Here is a 14,007-nt window from a genome sequence, read left to right on the forward strand (position 1 = left end):
GACTGAACACCACTCTTGGGGGAAACAATTTTATTCCTGAAACGTAATCCTATTAAACTCAGAAATTTAATCAGCTCACAAACCAGAATCAGCATGAGGGAATATGCTGCTCTTTAGTTAAAAAAAAACATACAAGTGACAATAAATGGTGATTGTAATATCAACAAAAACACATTTGACACATTTGTGAGACATGTCTCTGTTTATTTTAGTAAAGATGTTTAGGCTTTTGAAGGAATTTGTTGTGATTACAGATGTATCATTGAGTCATACACCCTTTGGTCCAACTTATCCATGCCAAACAGAAATCTTAAATTAATCTGGTTCCATTTTCCTGCATTTGGCCCATATCCCTCCAAACTCTTCCTATTCATGTACCCATCCAGATGCCTTTTCAATGTTGTAATTGTGCCAGCCTCCACCACTTCCTCTATCAGCTCATCCAAGTAAAACCAGTGGAATTGTACACATGCATAAGTAAGGTTTGATTCTAGTCTCCTTGATGGGTCATTTTGTTGGTCTTCTGTTGTCTTTCCAGCACGGTTGCCGGATTAAATTCCTGGAATTCCTTAATCAGAATTTGGAAGTACCTACACCACATGGAGTATCCCCAGAACATAAGAAAGGAACTTGCCACCAGTATTTAAGGTGATAGCACTGAATGAGTTAATTTTCATGAAACAAAAACAGAAAAGGCTGGAGAAACTCAGCAGGCCTGGCAGCATCTGTGGAGAGAGAAGCAGTTAATATTTTGAGCCCAGTGACCTTTCTTATTTTTTCATTTCATTCTGGTCTTAATTTTCATGTTATATTGGGTCCCACATATTCAGTCTATGTCATACACAGATAGTGGGGAGAGAGAAGAGGCTGAATCTTATATGTTTTTGATTAAGTGTCAGTTTTGTCAAGTTTCTTGGAGGGTTACTCCCTGCACGGTCCAGTAAGATCGCTCACTCTACATTCCCAAACCTCTCCTCTGCCACTATTGTGTCCTATCACCAGGTTACCATTTTTGCATACATTGTTCTCAGAAAAGCTCACCTCTCAGCAGATACCTGCCAAAAAAAAGCCTGAATGCCAGTGATAGAAAACAAAAATAAAATGAATAGCGGCTGCATGCTTACCTGACAAATACAAACCTAATACTGAAAAGAATAATTTTACAGTCCATGAATGTCTCCTGCACCCAGCTTCCATCTACTGGGACCTGGTGTCAATCTGCTCCTCTCTGGCTTGGAGCAGCCAACCAAGCTGAATCTTGCCATGGATAGGGAGAGCTTCCTTCTCCTCAGTGTTCTCACCCTCCTCTTTACAAGATAATGCATGGTTTAGAAAGGATGGATGCTGGGAAGTTGTTTCTGTTAGGAAGGGAGACTAGGACCCGTGGGCACAGCTTTAAAATTAGAGAGGGTCAATTTAGAACAGAAACAAGGAGACATTTCTTCAGCCAGAGAGTGGTGGGTGTATGGAATGCATTGCCACGGAGTGCAGTGGAGGGCGGGACGTTGGGTGTCTTCAAGGCAGATAAATTCTTGATCTCGAAAGGAATTAAGGGCTACAGGGAGAGTGCGGGTGAGTGGAATTGAAATGCCCATCAGCCATGATAAAATGGGCCGAATGGCCTTACTTCCAGTCCTATATCTTATGGTCTTATGGTCTCTTTGGTTCTCATTCCCCTGATCCCTCATTGCCTGCAGGACCACTCTAGGAGAGTGTAGCATATACTGTTGAGAAGTGACATCATCCATTTTGGTAGAAATAAAAGTAAAAAAAACCTATACTTTGAGTGGTATTTCATTGTAAAAAATTGCAGCATGCTGCTGTGTCGAGGGACCTGGGTGTCCTTCTGCATGAATCACAGAAGGTTGGTCTACAGTTGCAAAAAGTAATCAAGAAGGCAAATGAAATTTTGTCCTTCATTGTTAAAGGGATTGAGTTTAAAAGCAGCTAGGTTATGTTGCAGCTGCATAGGGTGCTGGTGAGGCCATACCTAGAGTACTGCGTGCAGTTTTAATCTCCTTACTTGAGAAAGGGTGTACTGGCAGTGGAGAGGTGCAGAGGAGGTTCACTAGGTTGATTCCGGAGTTGAGAGGGTTCGCTTATACGGAGAGAGAGTAGATTGGGATTTTATTCATTGGAATTTAGAAGAATGAGGGGGATCTTATAGAAATAAATAAAATTATGAAGGGAATAGATAGGATAGAAGTAGAGAGGATGTTTCTACTGACAGGTGTCAGGGGGAGCAGATTTAGGACTGAATTGAGGAGGAACTTCTTCACCCGAGGGTTGTAAATCTATGGAAGTGCCTGCCTAGTGAAGTATTTGAGGCTTCCTCAGTAAATGTTTTTCAAACTAAGATAGATAATTTTTTGAATAGTAAAATAAATAAGGGTTATGGTGAGAGGGCGGGTAAGTGGAGCTGAGGCCATGAAAAGATCAGCCATGATCTTATTGAATGGTGGAGCAGGCTTGAAGGGCCAGATGTCCTACTCCTGCTCCCATTTCTTATGTTCTTATGTATACTGGAGAGATGTCCCTAGTGTAGTTCTCATCATCAGCAGCCCCATTGTCTGCTTCACCATGGCCCTAAAAGCAGCATGTATGGAATTGCATCTTCACTCCACATCAGACAGGGGTTGTGCAATGGTGTCATGAGCCACGCTCTCAGTGGGTTGTCCTTGTACACCAGTAACTGGTCTTGAAAGGTCCCTGGTCTCTCAAGGACCAGGATGTTCCAGCAGGAAGTATGGCAGCTGTGGGCATACACCTCCAGAAAATGGAAACAGTGATCACAGATTGGGTGGACCGTCTTACTGTTGATGGAGTTTTGTGACATGGCCCTTTCAGTGCCACCTGTGTGCAGTCGATGACACCCACGCTTGGGGAAGCTAGTCTGTTCCCCAAACCTACTGCCAAGGCTGCATCATTGACCTAGAACTTAGTTTAGAAAGGCAGGATGCTGGATGAACACAGCAAGCCAGGCAGCATAAGGTGGTGGAGACATCAACGTTTTGGCTATAACGCTTCTACCTGACCAAAATGGCCGACGTCTCCACCTCCTGATGCTGCATGGCTGGCTGTGCTCTTCCAGTCTCCTGCTTATCGACTTTGGATTCCAGCACCCGCAATTTTTTTTTGTCTCGAACTTAGTTTAGCCAGACAAAGCAAATTTAGGGAAATCTAATGAAATTATCCAGTACAGATTTAGTCAAAAGAAACTAAAGATTTAAAAAGGCATGGTGGCACAGTGGTTAGCACTGTTGCCTCAAAGCGCCAGAGACCTGGGTTCAATTCCTGCCTCAGGCAACTCTCTGTGTGGAGTTTGCACATTCTCCCCGTGTCTGCGTGGGTTTCCTCCGGGTGCTCCGGTTTCCTCTCACAATCCAAAAATGTGCAGGTTAGGTGAATTGGCCATGCTAAATTGCCCGTAGTGTTAGGTGTAGAGGAATGGGTCTGGGTGGGTTGCACTTCGGCAGGTTGGTGTGGATTTGTTGGGCTGAAGGGCCTGTTTCCACACTGTAAGTAATCTAATCTAAACGTTTGGGTAAAAGGAGGTGCTTGATGTTTTAGCTTTCATTACAATGCGTTTGACTGATGGCAGCCGTGGCATGCTCCCTTTGTCGCAAATTTGAGGAATGAGTCCCATCAATGCTTGCAAACCCAGCTACTGATATGACAGTGTTTGGAGAGGGGCGTATAGTGTAGAAGGAAGCCATTCAGCCTTCAAGCCCCCACCGACTTTTCAACAAGCATGCCACCCAGACCCACCCTAACCCTGTAACCTTGCATTTCCCATGGCTAATACACTGGCAGTCACCTAAGGGTGGAGGGTGACCCCAGGTCTCTGGCATTGTGAGGCAGAAGTGCTAACCACTGAGCCATTGTACCGCCCCATTGCCCCACCCCCTCAGCATCCAACACATTGCTTTGTTGCCGTACAGGAGACTTCAGCATGCATCATAGATTATGAATGACTGGAAAGCATTTTTTCCCGGAAACAAGCAGCAAACCTGGCTGCAGAAGCCAAGAAAACTGTGAAGAAGGAGGGTAAGCACCATTATGATAAAAAACACCTGGAAAACTATGGAAAAGGTGGGAAAATCCAAAAAGCAGTACAGAGACATAAGATTACAAAGAAACAGAATTTTAAATTTGAACAGAGTAAATCCCTAGCCAACAGCAAATCAATAGAACTAAAAGCTTAATTGAAAAATTTAATGCACAATTATTATAAATAAGTTTATAAACACTGACAAATAAAGAAAATGCTGTGTAGTATTGAGCAAATTGAAGTAAAAACGACATTGTTGCATGTAAGTGTACAAGTTTAAAGAACAGCAAATTGGAAGCTACATTGAAATCTCACAGATTTAGAACAGATTTATAGTAATAAGGATTAAGAAAATCTTTGAGAAAAAAATGGAAAAAGGAATAAAACTTATACAATGATTCGAAATCAGAGGACCATCACGCGGAATGTGGTACAGTGACTCAGTGGTTAGCACTGCTGCCTCACAGCACTAGGTTCAATCCCCACCTCGGGTGACTGTGTGGAGTTTGCACATTCTCCCTCAGTCTGCATGGGCTTCCTCCCACAGTCCAAAAATGTGCAGCTCGGGTGAATCGGCCATGCTAAATTGTCTCTCAGTGTAAGGTGCATTAGTAAGGGGTACGTCAAGGGTAGTGGGGTGGGCTGAAGGGGCTGTTTTTACACTGTAGGTAATCTAATCCAAGAATACAAGGTTGGGCACATTGAGGAATCCATTTTTAAGGTATGGCCTTAACTCAGAATTAAATCTGAAACCAAGCAAGTTGATGCATGATTATATTCACTGGGTCTAATTGTGGATGATTTATTAATCGACATAATAGTCAAGAGAGTCTACATATTCCTTAAGATGCCCTAAAAGCTTTTGATAATTACTTCAATTTAAGAACAAGTATTATCTTCATAAGAGCAAAATTTAACAGAAGAATTCGACTTCCAGGGGAAACTTTAGGCAAGTTAATTAATGACCTTCACAGATTAATGGAAAATTTAATGTGGAGCTTTGAAAGCAGAATTCTCAAGAGACTTAATTGAGGTTGAAATCCTTGATTACATTTTATCAGCTATTTCACAGCCCAAAGAAAATTCTGCTTTAGAGAAAGTTACTCAAATTTTGTTGGAAACAGAAATTAAAAAGACTCACAGATAAATCTTGAGAGAACAAAACTAACTGAAATCAAGGGGAGCAACAGAGTCAATTCACTTTGTAAGGAATGGGCACTCCAAAGAAACACATGACAAGATAACACAGAGAGTAAGGCAAATACTTCATGCGAATAATGATTTGCACATTGTTAGACAACATGGCCTCACAGGAATAAATGTTGCCTATTTGTAAAACTGTAGGGCACTTCCAGAAGATGTGCACAAATAAGCCTTAGATTAGATTACAGCGTGGAAACAGGCCCTTCGGCCCAACAAGTCCACACCGACCCACCGAAGTGCAACCCACCCATGCCCCTACATTTACTCCTTACCTAACACTATGGGCAATTTAGCATGGCCAATTCACCTGACCTGCACATCTTTGGACTGTGGGAGGAAACCAGGGCACCCGGAGGAAACCCACACAGACACAGGGAGAACGTGCAAACTCCACACAGTCAGTCACCTGAGGCAGGAATTGAACCCGGGTCTCAGGCGCTGTGAGGCAGCAGTGCTAACCACTGTGCCACCGTGCCACCTTAGTTTCAGAACTGCAACAATATTATGCAAAGGTCTATACAATAGAGCATTCATCACTATAATAAAAGGTACTTGCATCGGGGGAGATAGAATTGAGGCATAGATTCATTGAAGAATCATGAATCATAGAATCTCAACATGGGAATATGCCATGCAGCCCATCTAGTCAACCTGACTCTCCAAAAAGCATCCCATCCAGACCCAGCCCCCTACCCTATTCCTATAACCTTGCATTTCCCACGGCTAACCCACCTACCCTATACAACCCTGGACACTACAGGCAATTTGACATGGTCAATCCACCTAACCTGCACATCTTTGGACTGTAGGAGGAAACTGGAGCATCCGGAGGAAAGCCACACAGACACGGGAAGAACATGCAAACTCCACACAGATACTCCCATGAGATACCTCCTTTCATGGAAGAGTATGCTGATCCAGATGAGCCAGAAGATAAAGAACTTATTTATGGAGAAGGGCATCCTGTTAATTTTAAGCTAGATACAGAAGGGAGTGTTACTGTCCTATTGGGCTAGTTACCATGACTAAAGAAGCAGAACTTACAGCTTACATGAGGCTTACATGATGCAAATGGAATAGCTGTCAAGGGTATAGGAATACTACAGCTCATACTACAACACAGAGGAGAGAATTGAAAATGTGTACATTGTTTGCAAGTCAAAAATCTTCATTTTGGAGCCATTTGAATGCATCAGCTTCATTAGATGTGTTGAAGAAGATTGATAATCTTAGAGCGAACAACTTGTTCAAGAGCAAACCATTTCTGACCAAACAGTGGATTACTTTCCTGGACTGCTGGGACTGTGGTAAAGATACAAGGGAATCCAGTGAGATTGCCTCTGTTAGTGTTAGAGAGCTGTTTAACATTGTTAACATAGAGGAAGCCATTGACTCTAAAGATCTAGTAGAAACCTTCAATCTTCTGTCTTTGGAAATAGAATAGTCAATGTCAGTTTGAGATCTACTGCTGGGTGAGCAGTGATCTGTCAGTAACATGTCTGACAGTCTGAAAAATGCTTTCTTCACCAGTCAAACAATCAGAGTGGATGACTGGAGATATCCAGCCTGATAGTTCAAAGCATTTAAGTTGCATACAGCTCCACGTAAGCCAGTAACCACACTTTCCAGATGTGGTTAAGAAGATGAAAATGCTTGGTATGAATACTCAAGATCTCAGCGTTATAGAGTTGTAGCAATGCAGAAGGAGGCTATTCAGCACATTGATTGTTTCTATTTAAATACTCATCCAGTACCCTCTTCAATGCTTCAGTTGAACCTACGTCCATCACCATTCGAGGCAGTGCAAAACCTAGACCTCTCATTGAGTCATAGAGATGTAGAACATATCTTCGGTCCAACTCATCCATGCCGACCAGATATTCTACATTAATCTAGTCCCATTTGCCAGCATTTGGCCCATATCCCTCTAAGATTCCTGATGAAGGGCTCCTGCCCGAAATGTTGATTTTCCCGCCCTACGGATGCTGCCTGTCCTACTGTGCGTTTCCAGCACCACCTTAATCTTGACTCTGATCTCCAGCATCTGCAGTCCTCACTTTTGCCATATCCCTCTAAATCCTTCCTACTCATATACCCATCCAGATGCCTTTTAAATGTTGTAACTGTACACGCTATGTAAAAAAGATTCTTCTCGCCACACATTTGCTTCTTTTGTAAAACATTTTAAAACTATTTCCTCTGTTTCTTGATCCGTTTGCAAGTGAAAACAAGATTTCCTTATCTACTCTGTCCAGATCCCCTCTTGATTTTGAAAACTTCTATCAAATCTCCCTTCAGACTCTTCCTGTCTGAGGAAAACAATCTTAATTCTCCAATCTATCATTCTAATTGAAGTTTCTCACCCCGGAACTGTTTTTGTAAACCTCTACGCCAAGTTCTTCAATGCATTCACGTCCTTCCTGAAGTGTGCTGCCAATAACTGTGCACAACACTTCACCTGAGGCCTAACCAGTATCCTAGAGAGATTCAGCATAACTTCCCTACCATTGCCTCTAATTTTAAAACAGTATTGGAGACAAATATAGAAGTTGCTGGATAAGCTCAGCAGGTCTGTGGCAGCCTCTGTAGAGAGAAATCAGAGTTAAGGTTTTGGGCCGAGTGTACTCAGAACCTCTGTGGAGTCCTGAGGAAGGGTCACTTGACCCGAAACGTTAATTCTGATTTCTCTCCACAGGTGCTGCTGGACTTGCTGAGCTTTTCCAGCATTTTCTATTTTTGTCTCTGATTTACAGCATTTGCAGTTCTTTTGGTTTTAAAAATAGTACCCTCTAGTTGTGGACAGAAAGAATCATCCTTTCCACCTTGCCAAGGTCATTCAGCATTCCATCATGATGTCGGAGCTCATCTACTACTTTTAGAAGACCCAGTTGTATATATACATTTTGCTCAGTAAAGATGTGGAGAAGCTCATGATCTCTTGACCCTTGTGGCTTAGTATAGTAATAATTTAACCTTTGACCTTGCAATTTACAGAGTCATAGAGTCATACTGCATAGAAATGGACCCTTCTGGTCCATGCTGACCAGACTCAAACTGAATTAGTCCCACCTGCCTGTGTTTGGCCCATAACCCTCCCAACATTTCTTATTCATGTACTTATCCAACTGTCTATAAAACATTATAACTGCACCCGCATCCACACATGAACCACTCTGTAAAAATTTGTCCCTCATGTCTTTCTCCTGTCACCTTTAAGGAATGGTCCCCATTGCTGAAATCCCCTGCCCGAGGGAAAAGACACTTTCCATTCACCCTCATAAACCACTATAAGGTCATCCCCCAACCTCCTACACTCCAGTGAAAATAATCTCAGCCTATCCAGTCTCTTCTTATAACTCAAATCCTCCATTCCTGGCAACATCCTGGTAAATCTTTTCTGAACCCTTTCCAGCTTAATAATACCCTTCCTATGACAGGGTGACCAGAATTGGACACAGTATTCCAGAAGAGGCCTCATCAACATCCTGTACAACCAGGAGATGTCCCAACTCCTGTACTCAAAGGTCTGAGCAATAAAGGCAACTGTTCAATAAAGGCTTTCAGAACCACAGTTGTTGAAGACTGAATATCTACTGCTTTGAACAATTCCAAATGGTCGGGTGGAACGATAACACCTGCACCAGTGTCAAGTTTGAATTTTGTATTGATTCCTTTAACGTCTAAAGTAACCACCTAGAAAAATTTGCATTCTCATCTGTTCTTTATATCCAATTTCCAGAACTTTTTGCTTCGCTGATAATGTTTTCCTGCTCTCTTCTCTTACGTGTGTGTTTAGATTTCCAGAACCATTTGTGGGGCAGTCAGCTTGCCACCTTTGTATTTACTGTGGTCCCCAACCCCACTGAATACACCCCCATTGTGGTGTGGAGCGTTGAGTGGCCTGTTAAATCCAGCCGCCAGGTTAGCTGGTCATTTGGTTTGTGCTTCTCTCATCAGATGTTGTTGACTTATGTAAGAACATAAGAACTAGGAGCAGGAGTGGACCATTCAGCTCCTCAAAGAGCGGGGTGCTTGAAAAAAACTGCCGGTTAGGCAGCATCCGAGGAGCAGGAGAATCGACGTTTCGCTTATGTGTGCAGTGATGATTCTCCTGTTCCTCAGATGCTGCCTGACCGACTGTGCTTTTCCAGCACCACACTCTTCGACTCTGGTCTCCAGCATCTGCAGTCTTCACTTTCTCCCATTCAGTTCCTCAAGCCTGCTCCACCCTTAATAGGATCATAGCTGATCTCAGCTTCATTTTCTTGTCCATGACAGTTTAACCCATTATTAATTAAAATCTGAAGTTGCTGGAAAAGCTCAGCAGGTCTGGCAGCAACTGTGAAGAGAGACCAGCATTAAAATTTTGGGTCCAGTGACCCTTCCTCAGATGCTGCTATACCTGCTGAGCTTTTCCAGCAACTTCCAGCATCTGTGAAGAGAGCCAAGAGTTAACGTTTTGGGTCTGGTGACCCTTTCTCAGATGCTACCAGACCTGCTTAGCTTTTCCAGCAACTTTTGCTTTTGTTTCTGATTTACAACTTGCGCAATTCTTCCAGTTTTTATTAATTATAATCTCTCTATCTTCTCATTTAATTTACTCAGTGTCCTAGCATCCACTGATTTCCAAACCTGAAGGGGAGAAGTGAGTGGATATCTGGAGATGAAGCTCACAGACAGAGCGTGAAAGGAGTAGGTGAACAAGGAGATGACGGTTAGAGACAAAAAAAATTGCAGATGCTGGAATCCAAGGTGGAGAAGCAGGAGGCTGGAAGAATACAGCAAGCCAGGCAATATCAGGAGGAGGAGAAGTCAACGTTTCGGGTGTAACCTGAAATATCAGGCCAGGACAGAAGAAAAGCTGAATAAATGACGATAAAAGCTAAGACTAGGAGAGGGTGGGTGAGCTGTACTGAATGCAACCTGGATAAAGTGATAATATTACCTAGGAATATATAAGAATTGGTAACTGTGCAAAAAGCAACCCATGTCATAACAGGAGCAGGCATGGGGGTGGGGGGTAGGTAAAAAATATGGAAGAATGGAATCAGGCTCCAAAGTTATTGAACTCGATTGTTGAGTCCTAGTGAGTGCAGAGTCCATAAGCAGAAAATGAGGTGTTGTTCTTCAAGCCTGTGCTGAGGCTCACTGGAACAAGGCAGCAAACCTGTCAGAGAAATGTTGGTGTGGGAACATGGTGGTGCACCAAAGTGGCAGGTAACAGGAAGCACGGAGTCATTGGGAAATGGAATCATCCCCGGCTGTTTCTTTCTCGTACTCTGATTGGGCACTAGAGTGAGCAGTGGATGTACCAAAGAAGCCACAGGAATTCAGGATCTCCTTCCTGCTGTGCACTATGTAAAGCCAATATAATGATAGCTATTCCATCTGTCAGCTTCCAGAATCCAGGAGCTATGGAAGAGAAAACAAAACCTAATTATTTCCTGACTCTTTTATGGAACCGAGACAATTACAGCAAAAAAAAATTGCAGTAGAGGATGGGGAGATGGTGGAGTCATGAGGTAGTGGCAATGTTATTGAGCTGGTCATCCCAAATTCCAGGAAAACATTCCAGCGAACATGGGTTCAAAGCCTACCATGGCAATCTGCTGCAATCTGAATTCAATGAAAGCCTAAACTTGAATAGCTTTGTGGTTGACCACATAGCCATTGTCATAAACCACCATCTCATTCACAGATGTTGTTTGGGGAAGGAAATCTGTCATTTTACATGTGATTCCAGACCCATAACAAAGTGGTTGATTCTTAATTACCCTCTGAAACATTAGTTGAGCCAATGAGGGACAGATACTAAATAGTAACTCAGTCATAAAGGCTCCAGCACAATAAAAACTGAAATAACTGTGTATGCTGGAAATCAGAAACAAAAACAGAAATTGCTAAAAAAGTTCAGGGACCATCTGTGGAAAGAAATCACATTTAACATTTTGGGTCAAGTGACACTTCCTCAGAACTGATGGTAGCTGGGCAGATGTAGGTTTTTATGCAGTAGATAGGGTGGGGGGAGAGGATGAGGAGTAACAATAGCTGGAGATAGCGCCTGAAGAGAGAGAAGAGCAATTGGATAGATAAAGGGGTGGATAACGATCAGACAAGGAGAATGAATAGCTATTAATAGGAAATAAAAACAGAAATTGTTGGAAAAGCTCATCAGGACTGGCAGCATCTATGAAGAGAATTCAAAGTTAACATTTTAGGTCTGATGACCCTTCCTCAGAACTATTAATGGGGGCTGTTGGTGGCTAACAATGGGTTATGTGTAATATCAAACCTTGTGATAACAAAGCCAGATGTGTGGGGGTTGGCATACTGACATGGAAGGAACTCAAGCTCTAAAGCTGTTGAACTCAATATTGAAAGAAGACAAGCAAGAGGCTGGAAGAACACAACAAGCCCTGCAGTGTCAGAAGGTGGAGAGGTCAACGTTTTGGGTATAACTCTTCTTCACGACTAAGGATGGAGGTAGGGGGCGTGGCAGATCAAAGAGTTGGGGGTTGGGGGGAAGGTTTTAGGTGGGGAGAGGGGTGGAATGGTGAGGTATGGGTAGGTGAACACAGGTGGTGGTTATGGCCTGGCTGGTCGATGGGAGGAGATAGTGAAGTCTGCAGAGGTTGGAGATCAGAGTTGAGAGTATGTTGCTGGAAAAGCACAGCAGGTCAGGCAGCATCTGAGGAGCTGGAGAATCGATGTTTTGGGCCGGAGCCCTTCTTCATGACTGAGGTTGGGATTCTCAGATGTGGAAAGATAAATGGGAAGGCGGTGAAGCTGGAGAGAAGGGAGTTGAGAGTGCAATAGGTGGATGGAAGTGGGGGTAAGGGTGATAGGTCGGAGAGGAGGTAGGTGGGAAGGAAGATTGACAAGTGGGACAGGTCATGAGGGCGGTGCTGAGCTGGAAGGTTGGAACTAAGATAAGGTCGAAGGGAGGGGAAATGAGGAAACTGCTGAAGTCCACATTGATGTCTTGGGGTTTAAGGGTTCTGAGGCAGAAGTTAAGAACGCCTTATCTTCCACCTCGGAACATTTCAATTGTGGACTTCACCAGTTTCCTCATTTCACCTCGCCCCACCTTACCCTAGTTCCAACCTTCCAGCTCAGCACTGTCCTCATGACCTGTCCCACCTGTCAATCTTCCTTCCCACCTATCCACTCTACCCTCCTCTCTGACCTATCACCTTTACCCCCACCTCCATCCACCTATTGCACCCTCAGCTACTTTCCCCCAACCTCACCTCCCTCCCATTTATCTCTTCACCCCTGAGGCTCCCAGCCTCATCCTGATGAAGGGCTCCGGCCTAAGACGTTGATTCTCCTGCTCCTCAGATGCTATTTGACCTGCTGTGCTTTTCCAACAACACATTCTGGTCGATGGGAGGGATGAATCTGGTTAGTAGCTGGAAGGAAGGATCAGTAGGTAAAATGGAAGGGAGGGGGAGGGGCTGGAAAAGGAGACGGGGGATTGGCAGACAGGTTATTTGATATTGGAGAACTCAATGTTGACTCTTCTGGGCCGTAGGTGGTCCAGGCAGAAGATGAGGTGTTATTCCTCCAATTTGCAGCCTGATTCACTGTGGCAACGGAAGAGTCCGAGGGTGGCCATGTTGGAGAGGGAGTGGGAAGGGGAATTGAAATGAGCAGTGCCTGGGAGGTCAGGCTATCCCTTGTGGTGCCGGCTGAGATGCTTGGCGACACATTCTCTAAGTTTACATTTGGTCTCCCCAGTGTTCCAGCAGATGCAGTTTCTTTGTCTCGAACTCGATATTGAATCCAGAGGGCTGTAGAGTTCCCAAGCGGAAACGTGCTATATATCCTCTATTCATCATGAACTGCAGGAGTTGGAGCCGATACATTGACTGCTGATAGGTATGCATGGACTCTCTGAGCAGTTCCGCAGCTTAGAGGGAACATTTATCCCATGAATAAAAGTTACAGCAGTAATTTGTGAAGGATTGGCTGATTTCCTGGATAGATAGCCTGAGTCCTAGCCATTGAGAATCCGATCAGATTAGCTGCTCGATATTTTAACTATGCTGAAGGCTTCGGAATACTCCTATGCAGTGCCAAGGGAGGTTGGTTAACTAATCCGGGTTATTGATCTAAAGATCGAGTGAATCTGGCAGTGAGATAGTCCTGGGGGCTTTATCCTGCTGTTGCACTGAATTTTACCACCATTTGCAGACCATTTGCACCTCTTCTTTCAGTAAAGACTTTATTGCATCTATCTTTCTGAAGGCAAAGAGGAAACTTGCTGCACTGTTAAGTGATTTGATTCCGCAATGAACCGTGACTGATATAACAAGCGGATGCCATTTTCAGTGTGAAAAATGCCACAGGGTTCTCTGGCCTCTCTGGAATGAGAAAAGTCTCCTTCTGTAAAAGGAATTTTGGCGAGGCATCTGAGGCTTCTATTAAAGATTTTGTTGTAATTGAAACCCTTCAGCGTTTTCGCCTTTACTTCGGAACACAACTAAAACTTTTATTTGGGTATCCAAGCTTGCTCCTATAGTTTTTATTATAACCAGCAGCTGGACTCTTGGGAGATGCAAGGCCTGATGTTTCCTTAGAGGCCTTTTATTTGAGGGCCTTCCAAAGAATTTAACATTCTCTTAAAGAAAACATGTTGCTTCAAGAAATCTCTTAAAAGTTTCTCTTAGAAGAAACTTGCATTTCTTTTGCCACCGGGAAACAAAGCAATGCACCATTTTGTTGCCTGACATTTTGGAACGTGAAAGGGC

This window comes from Chiloscyllium plagiosum, unplaced genomic scaffold, assembly GCF_037043375.1.
Source record: "Chiloscyllium plagiosum isolate Xiang-an unplaced genomic scaffold, Cpla_swu_hap1 HiC_scaffold_6, whole genome shotgun sequence".
Lineage (NCBI taxonomy): Eukaryota > Metazoa > Chordata > Chondrichthyes > Orectolobiformes > Hemiscylliidae > Chiloscyllium > Chiloscyllium plagiosum.